This window comes from Mastomys coucha, unplaced genomic scaffold (genome assembly GCF_008632895.1).
Source record: "Mastomys coucha isolate ucsf_1 unplaced genomic scaffold, UCSF_Mcou_1 pScaffold4, whole genome shotgun sequence".
Classification (NCBI taxonomy): Eukaryota; Metazoa; Chordata; class Mammalia; order Rodentia; family Muridae; genus Mastomys; species Mastomys coucha.
Genome location: NW_022196910.1, coordinates 39,079,039 through 39,087,810, shown reverse-complemented (window position 1 = coordinate 39,087,810; position 8,772 = coordinate 39,079,039).

Below are 8,772 nucleotides of genomic sequence, written 5' to 3'. Positions count from 1 at the left end.
TGCTCTTGAGGACAATTGACTGCTGCTATAGCAGTGGCCCAGTGGTCAGCCATAGGTGGAGAAAACCATAAAATATTGAAATCAATAACTTAAAAGTTAAAAGTCATATGGGTGTTATTGTAGTTTGTTATGCCATGTTCAGTTGATATCTCTGGGAGGCTTGTTGTTGTTGTTGTTTTTTTTAAGGGAAATAGAAGACAAGTAGGAGAAGAGTGAAGGGACTAGGAGGAGTGGAGGGAGGGTGGGGGAAACTGGTTGGAATATAACATATGTAAAGAATAAAAATAAAATAAAATAAAAATAAAAGTTAAAATGCTCTGCTGATCACGGAAGTCAACAGACCCAGCCCTTGAGAGGTTGAGACAGGAGGAGTGACTCAAGTCTGAGGCCAACCTGGTCTACATAGTGATCTTCAGCCCAGCCTGTTTCAAAAACACCAAATAAGTTTATATCATAAGAAATCATTTAACAAAATTAAAGGATATGAAATCTGAGAAAATATTTGCAACACTCTGATGTGACTAATATTATTGGTTTGAAAAGGAATAAAACAGTATAGGCCAAGAGAAAAATGATTAATAGGCAATTTAACTGGGCCAGAGTGCCCATATATTTAGTCATATAGTGTTTTACATGTTTCTCTAAGTGTATCTTTGGATGAAGTTTACATTTATAGCAGCATGCAGGGCTCACACAAGTTGAAGAGTGAAGAGAAAAAGGAAACTGACTGCTCCCCAGCAAGAACAGATTCTTCAGCAATAAGCCCTCAAGCATGAACTCCATGTGGCTTTCCCAGGCTCAGCCGCCATCTTACCATGAGCGACTTTTTCATGTATGATTCACAGCCTCAATCCTGCTAGAAAAGTGTTCAGGCTTCACAATAAAAAATCACTTCTTGCCCACCAGATCAGCAAGAAAAGAAAGAGAGAGAGAGAATTAATTCTGCTAGAAGAAAGACTATTTGCAAACACTTCTAGTGGAAATGTACACAATTGCTGGCATTTTGCAAAAACAATCTAGCAGTATAAAGTGTTCACATCTGTCCCAGTAATCTCCCAGGGAAAGTACAAAAAGAAGCAAGTACATAAAAGGAAGAAATTTTATTCAATTATTGGCCCAATTTAGAGAGTACTTGGGAAAGGCCCAAGAATTTGCACCCCCAACAACAAATAACTATTTAAATTAAAATCTGAATGGCTCCAAGATGAGAAACACTGGTCTGTAGCTCTATAGTTTTGGATTTGTAGGATTCCAAAACAAAGGGCCAGCAAATGCCTTAATCTCAACCAACCATGCCATGCAGAGTCAGTTTCCATTTTTCTGTCTGTGTAGGAAGAACCTATATCAAAACTACATAGCCAGTTCATTACTCTACTGGACTTCTTTTCAAAGTCTCATATTTATTCTTCAACAATTTCATATACTTACAGTATATCTTCAACAGATCCAAGCCAACTGTAGGCTTAGATTTTTTTCAAAACCCACTTTTAATAAGGGTTCTCAAATGTTTCAACCCCCTTTCTAGCCCACTGTCCAAAGGTAGGGAAGAAAAGATGGTAAATAGGAGAAGGGGCTGTGGACCTGTTTAGAAGTAGTTCTTTGGGGGCGATTCCAATCTCCCTTTGTCAGGATACCAGCAGTCCAGTTCAGTAGAGTAAGGATACCAAAAAGGAATCATCAGTGGGTGGCATGACCCAGCAGAAACCACCAGGCCTCCTCCGCTGAATCAGCAGGCGTCAATAGGGAGCCAGAACCTGCCGGAATGTCTTGAGTTCTCTGCCATGCCTGATTGTGTGAAGATGTGAGACCAACAGAGTTGCAAAGCTAACTATGCAAGCAAGCTGTAGCTGTCCATTGAGTTCTATATATACTATGTATTGGCTAGTTTTGTGTGTCAACTTGACACAGACTGGAGTTATCACCGAGAAAGGAGCTTCAGTTGAGGAAATGCCTCTAGGAGATCCAGCTGTAAGGCATTTTCTCAAGTAGTGATCAATCGGGGAGGAGCCATTGTGAGCGGTGCCATTCCTGGGTGGGTAGTGTTGGGTTTCATAAGAAAGCAAGCTGAACAAGCCAGGGGAAGCAAGCCAGTAAGTAACATCCCTCCATGGCTTCTGCATCAGCTCCTGTTTCCTGACTTGTTTGAGTTTCAGTCCTGACTTCCTTTGGTGATGAACATTATAAGCTGAATAAACCCTTTCCTCCCCAACTTGCTTCTTGGTCATGATGTTTTTGCAGGAATAGAAACCCTGACTAAGACATACTCTCTCCAAATATCACATGTCCTCCCACAGCAGCAAAACACCACATGAATCTGTATCACTTGACACAACCAGAAACTTTCATTTCACTAGACCATCCCTGGATAACCTTACATATCTCCTTCTCACCATCATGTCCTTACACTTAGTACTTCCGGCTAGAATGTTGGCTTCATGTTGTACAAGCATTGTTTAGAAAACCAGCCCTTCAATGACTTTATGGGTTAAAGGGCCATGTACTATCCAAGAGACAGCATTTCACAAAGCTCTCGCTGACCTTCCAGATCCTATTCTGGGATGTTCCCTGGGCCTTGAGGTTGGAACAGGTGTCCCATTTAGGGCTTGTCACTCACAATAGTCACTTCTCAGCACTTGGACTAGTCATGAGTGTCTCCACTGAGTCTTACTATACAGAGGCTTCTCTGGTCAAGCTTGAAAGCAGCACTTGGTTATGCATGTAGATATAAATATCTAGAAGGCCATTTGGCAGTATGTCTAGTTATCTGCTAGGCTTCTTGATGAGCAACCCTATTCCATTTCTTTCAACTTTGCCTCTGTCATCTAGGATTCAGTTGCCTGTTTATCTACACAGTGGGACTTGTAAGCACAGGGGATGCTTGGTGTCTAAAGACATTTCCTACGGCTTGAATATTAGTCCCTCTGGCTCTAGACCAATAAAACATTTATATTTCTTTGGAAATCTAATCCCCTCACCCACTTCTTACATAACAGGGTTTTTCCTTTCTCCTTATGCTTGTTTTCATTGACAAGTAACAGCTTTGAATTCATTTGCAGTTATAATATTCTTCCTCCCTGAAGGAGAACTGGAACACATTTCTTAATATTAGGTCGTAGCATAGCAGCAGAAGGGTTTTAAATGCCTGCATGAATATTCAAGATTTAATTGGTGGCATATGAGATGTATTGATATTGCTGCAAAGTATTTTATGCAAAAACAAACAAACTACTGTATTTTATTTTTATATACAACATGGGAAGAATATTTGAACATTTGGGAAAGCAAATCTTTAGTCATTTGTTAAATTTATATGTTCCTCTCATTCTTAATGGAGATAATGGTAGATGGCTGGGAATAAAATGAAATTTTTATAGAAAGTATTTTAAACACTTAGTGGCTATATATTTAACCAAGTCACTTAATGGTATTAGTAAACATTGCAACTTCATTACTGCAAATTCTTCATTTAAACAGTCTAGCTGCCTAAGCTCCATTGGGAGACATGAAGATTCAAACTTTTCATCAGTACACTTTATGAGCAAACACATGGTGATTATAACCCACTTTTGTTTACTAGTCCCTGTAGGGCTATGATACGTCTCCACATTGTTCCACAGAGGAGAACGTACATTTGAGAACACAGAAGAGCACCTTTCCCAGAAGCTCTAGTGACTCAAGTGTCAAGGTTATACTTCCTTAAGGATCAGGGCAGGAGTATCTCAGGGGCTGGGGATGGTCTTAGGAGCACTGAGTACCCTGAGATTAGAGCTTCTCAGGAGAGGCTTAGGGACCGTTTAAACCTCAATGAATAAGCACAACATTCTACAGTTGGGACTGACTTAGATACAGAATATAGCAATCTTCTCAAGATCCCTTCAAAGACATAAAAGCTTAACCTAAAGCCAATAGAGCAAACAGGGTAACCTATTACATAATCATGGGATTATGTAGATACTAGATTTAGGAGGCACAGTGACATAAAGACATTCATCCCCTCTCTTGGCCACTTCTCTCTATGTCTCTTTTCCTCCTGTCATGTTGGAAAAGCCAATTGTCACTCTACAGGGGTGAGCAGCAGCAGTGTAGAGAGGTTCTCAGTTGAGAAACCAAAGTCTCACATTGGCAGCCCCATGTAACAGACAGTTGAGAAAAATCTTCACTACATGACTGTTCATCGTTTTAAGCAGCTATTAGAGGGATTAATATTTTTTTTACAAACACATGAATATAATATTGAAGTAAATATAAGAATTCATTGAAACCTTTATCATCTTGTGATGGGTGTGTGGACAGGAAATTTTCTTCAAAGGAATGTCTGTCTCTGGTTCTCGCCACTAGAGGGCAAGTGGTCCCAATGATGGTATTGGTTAAAAGTTGAAAGGCTTTGCCTATATCCAAGGAATCCCAGAGATCAGATGCAAAAAGAAAATTTTTTCATCTGAGTCAGCTGTTAAGTTGTGCATGAGGATGAAAATACCCAGAGACACAAATTCATACAGGCTATATCTAACTATCCAAACCCAGCATCATCTAATAACATACAGATCAGCTGTTACTATTAATCAATTTAGTTGTTTTGTTTTGTTTTTAATGCTAGGCATAGAATAAAAGGTAAAAGTTCTTTGTTAATCCTTTCTGGTTTTTAATTTAATTAACATATTAAAATTTATGAAATGACAAGACTTAGGAAAATATCCCTTCTTATGTATTGGATGCTTGTTATAAGCCACTATTGTATTGCTATATGGCATTTTATCCAATGTACACAACATGACTTTGACATTTTTTGCCCATCAACATATGAGACTCTGTAGCTTATCCAAAGACAAAGCTTAAAAGATGAAAAACTAGGTTTGATTCTGAGACAGTTTAAATTTTATTACAGTGCCCCTCCTTCTGGGAGAGGGGGATGGTGCATGGGCAAATCAGTCTTTCATTATACCTTATTTATTTATTTATTTATTTATTTATTTATGAATTTATTTATGTATTTATTACTGCTTCTGGAAATATTTTAGCATGCTGAGATATTTAAATAGTCAGCTATAAAACAGTGGAAGACAAAATACCAAATAATTAGATAACTATGTTAGTATGCTTTTCTGTTGCAATGAACACCAAGATCAAAGCAAGTTAGGAGGAAAGGACATACTTCACCTTACTCCTCCAAAGCGTAATCCACCACTGAACAGAATCAGGAGAGGAACTTGAGGCAGGAGCTTGCAGCCGAAAGAGTGAAGAGACATGCTTACCAGCTTGCTCAGCATCCTGTCTTATAGAGCCAGGGCTCACCCTGCTCAGGAACGATGACATCCACATCAGTCATCAAACAAGACAGTTCCTCACAGATGCAGCCAAGGGCTAATCTGATTAGGGCAACTTTTCAGTTGACGTTCCCTCTTCAAGATTATGTCAAGTTGACAATGCAAACGAGTGAGCATGTTGTCTAGGGAATGTTGAATGAGCTGTCTGCCATATTCTTGGCATTTGAATACACAGTCCCCAGTTTGTGGCGGTTTGGGTGGGATTAGGAGATGTGACCTTGTGGGAAGATGTGTATCACTGGGGGTTGGCTTTGACATTTCAAAAGTCACATACCATTCCTAGTTTCTTCTGCATTTCAGGACTGTCGTATGGTTTGAGATGTGAGCTCTCAGCGGCTGCTCCAGTTGCTATGCCTGCCTGCTGCCATGCTCCCTTACTGTGATGGAAGTGAACTCTTATTCCCCTGGAACTGTGCTGGCTAGTTTTCTGTCAATTTGACACAAGCTAGATTTACTTGAGAGGAGGGCATCTCAATTGAGAAAATGCCTCTGGAAGATCCGGCTGCACACAAGCCTCTAAAGCATTTTCTTAATGAGTAACTGATGCGGGAGGCCCAAGCTGGTGGCCCTGGATGCTATAAGGAAGCAGGCTGAGCAAGCCAGGGTAAGCAAGCCAATAAACAACACCCTTCCATGACCACTGCATCAGTTCCTACTTCCAAGTTTCTTCCCTGTTTGACTTCCTGTCCTGACTTCCTTCAGTGATGAGTAGTGATTTGGAAGCATAAGCCAAATAAACTCTTTCCAACAAAAGTTGCTCTGGTCATGTTATTTCATCACACCAATAATAACCCTTACAAGGACAGGAATCATAAGCCCAAAATAAACTCTCCTGTCTATAAGTTATGTTGGTCATGGTGTTCAATCACAGAAATAGAAAAGTGAGTAATATATTGTCCCTCCCTTGTTTACAGAGGACTCTCTGTGGTTTTGGTTAACCTTCTCAAAGCTTCCTTTTGTCTTACTGTCTTTATGTTTAAGAATGAATACACCTTTACCTTCCCTATAGTGGTTTGAATGAGAATGGCCACATGTAGGTTTGTATGTTTGGATACTTGGACCTTATTTGGCAGAACTATTTGGAAAAGGTAAAGAGGCATGGCCTTGCTTGAGGATGTATGTTGCCGAGTGAGGGTTTTGAGGCTTCCTAAGACTCACTATTCCCAGTGTGCCTCTTGCATTCTCTGCTTCCAACTTGCCGATCAAGATATAAGCTCTTAGCTGTTGCCGCTGACATAAAATTTCTCCACCATTATGGACTCTAACCCTCTGAAATCATAAGCCAAGTGAATGTGTTCTTTCATAAGTTGCCTTGGTCATGGTTGCTTGTCACAGCAGTAGAAGGATAACCAAGACAGGGTCTCAACAGTAACATTGTGATGATTCATGAACAACAATAGCAACAAAAAAGCCCTCCATGAGTCTCATTTGACTTTATAGAAGACAAGTGTTTAATAAAGCCGAAGAATCATTACGATGACAATTAGTCACATTTTAGGATAGATGATCAGGTGCCTGGCAGGGGTGATTTTGGTTGAAGCAATTGTCCCACCAAAGCAATGACTAATGTCAACATTTCAGTAGTAGGAAGTCAAGATAGGAGGGGTATAAAAGTTTTTCATTCTCCTATAATAATTGTCATCTCTGGGGCTTACTGTCTCTCTCTGCTAACCTAGGCCTAGACATGGAAGCTTCTAGCCTTCATACAATCTTATTTGGGCCTAGAATGTTTTCAGCCTCTGAGACTTGCTGCTGAATAAACTCACCCTGTCTAGTTCTTTCTGAACTCTGGCTGGCTGGTTCAATTCAGTTTTTCTGGCTCAAACTCCTTTCTAAGCTGATTCAATCTGGCTTCTTTGGGCTTCTCCTGAATTGCTCTGCTTGGCCTCATACTGTAAGGAGAAATTAAAGCTTTAAACCTGTGCTGACTAGGAAGAAAAGTTATGGGCCTAAGAATCCATCACAAACTGACCACATAGGCCTGGGAAAGAGCAAACAAGTTGTTAGATAACATAAGAGCTGGCAGGTCAAGAAGACATAAAACTATAAACATAGAGGAAAACATGTCTAGGCAAATGAGGACATGTCCAAGGCCCAGGCCTGCAAGGACGTGCCTGGCAGACACTAAGTAATGGACCATCTGGTCCTCTCAGATATGGTTTAAGGTCAGATGCTCTGTTGACTCAGATTAACACCAACCTTAAGAATTTTCCACTCTGTTCTGTACGTAATAGTTAATATTTGAACTAGCCAATCATGTATGACCACACTGATCCCTTTGTTCCCTCAGACCCTTTTTTCCTATAAAAACCTCTAACTTTCAAGCCTCGTGGTCGGCTCCCCTATCTCCTGCGTGAGATAGGTGTGGTGCTGAACCAGGGCGTCCTGAAATCAAAATATACCTCTTGTAATTACATCAAGATGTGGTCTCTCGTGATTCCTTGGGTGTACGTCCTCCCGAGATTTGAGTGGGGGTCTCCCCCAGGGGTCTTTCAATACTAACTTTGGCAATTTGTTCTAATCTTCTGGCTCCTTTTCATTCTCTGGCTCGTTCTATCTTCACCTGTGTCTAACTTGTTCTCTTCTGCAACCTATCTCTGTAATACTCTCTTGGTAAAACTGCCCACCTTCTCCTTTTCCTCCGGCCCCCACCCACTGCACTGTGCTCTTAAGTAGCTTCCCTTTCCTCCCTCTTCTCCTGAGAGTTGGGCTTATCCTGTTCTACCAAATCTTTCTCTTACTTTATCTGCCACTCAATTAGACATCACTTTCAAACATGGCTGCTTCCTTCTACAAACCAGCATTATCTTCTTTGTTTGGAATTAAAGATGTGTGCCATGGATGAGCCACACTACAACTAGAAACAGATATTTTCAGTAATTACACAACCTCAGGGCTCACAGTGTGATCAAAGATCACACTAGGCTCACACGGCTTAACTTCTCATCCCTATCGGGAATATATTGATACAGAGTCACAGTACTCCCAAGGAAAAGAAGCAGGTAACCCAAGAAGACCCGTTGAATGAATACGGTCTAGAACCCTTAATAAGCCACTATTGATGTCTTCACTCGTGCTTGTTCCTTGTCACTCCTCACACAAGCAATTGAGTCAATTTTTCCCATCTTGGTATCTGGACAGGTTCCTTGGTCTACTTAGACCAATTGAAGGTTGCAGACATGACTCTGCTAATCCTAAGTCAAAGCTTTCGGGAGACTGGCAGCTTCTATTTCTTCTCTCTTGGGATGTGACCTCAGTGTGTGATGTCCAACCATATTAGAACCACCTACCTGTGAGGAAGCCCAACTTAAACATGGGAGGGAGAAGCAGAAGCAACACAGCTAAGATTCTGGCCATGAGTGAGACAGGGAGCATCCTTAAATTTTATGCAACATGATTTTGTAGATTCCACATGGAAACATCCAGTTCACATTGTATAACTGGTTCA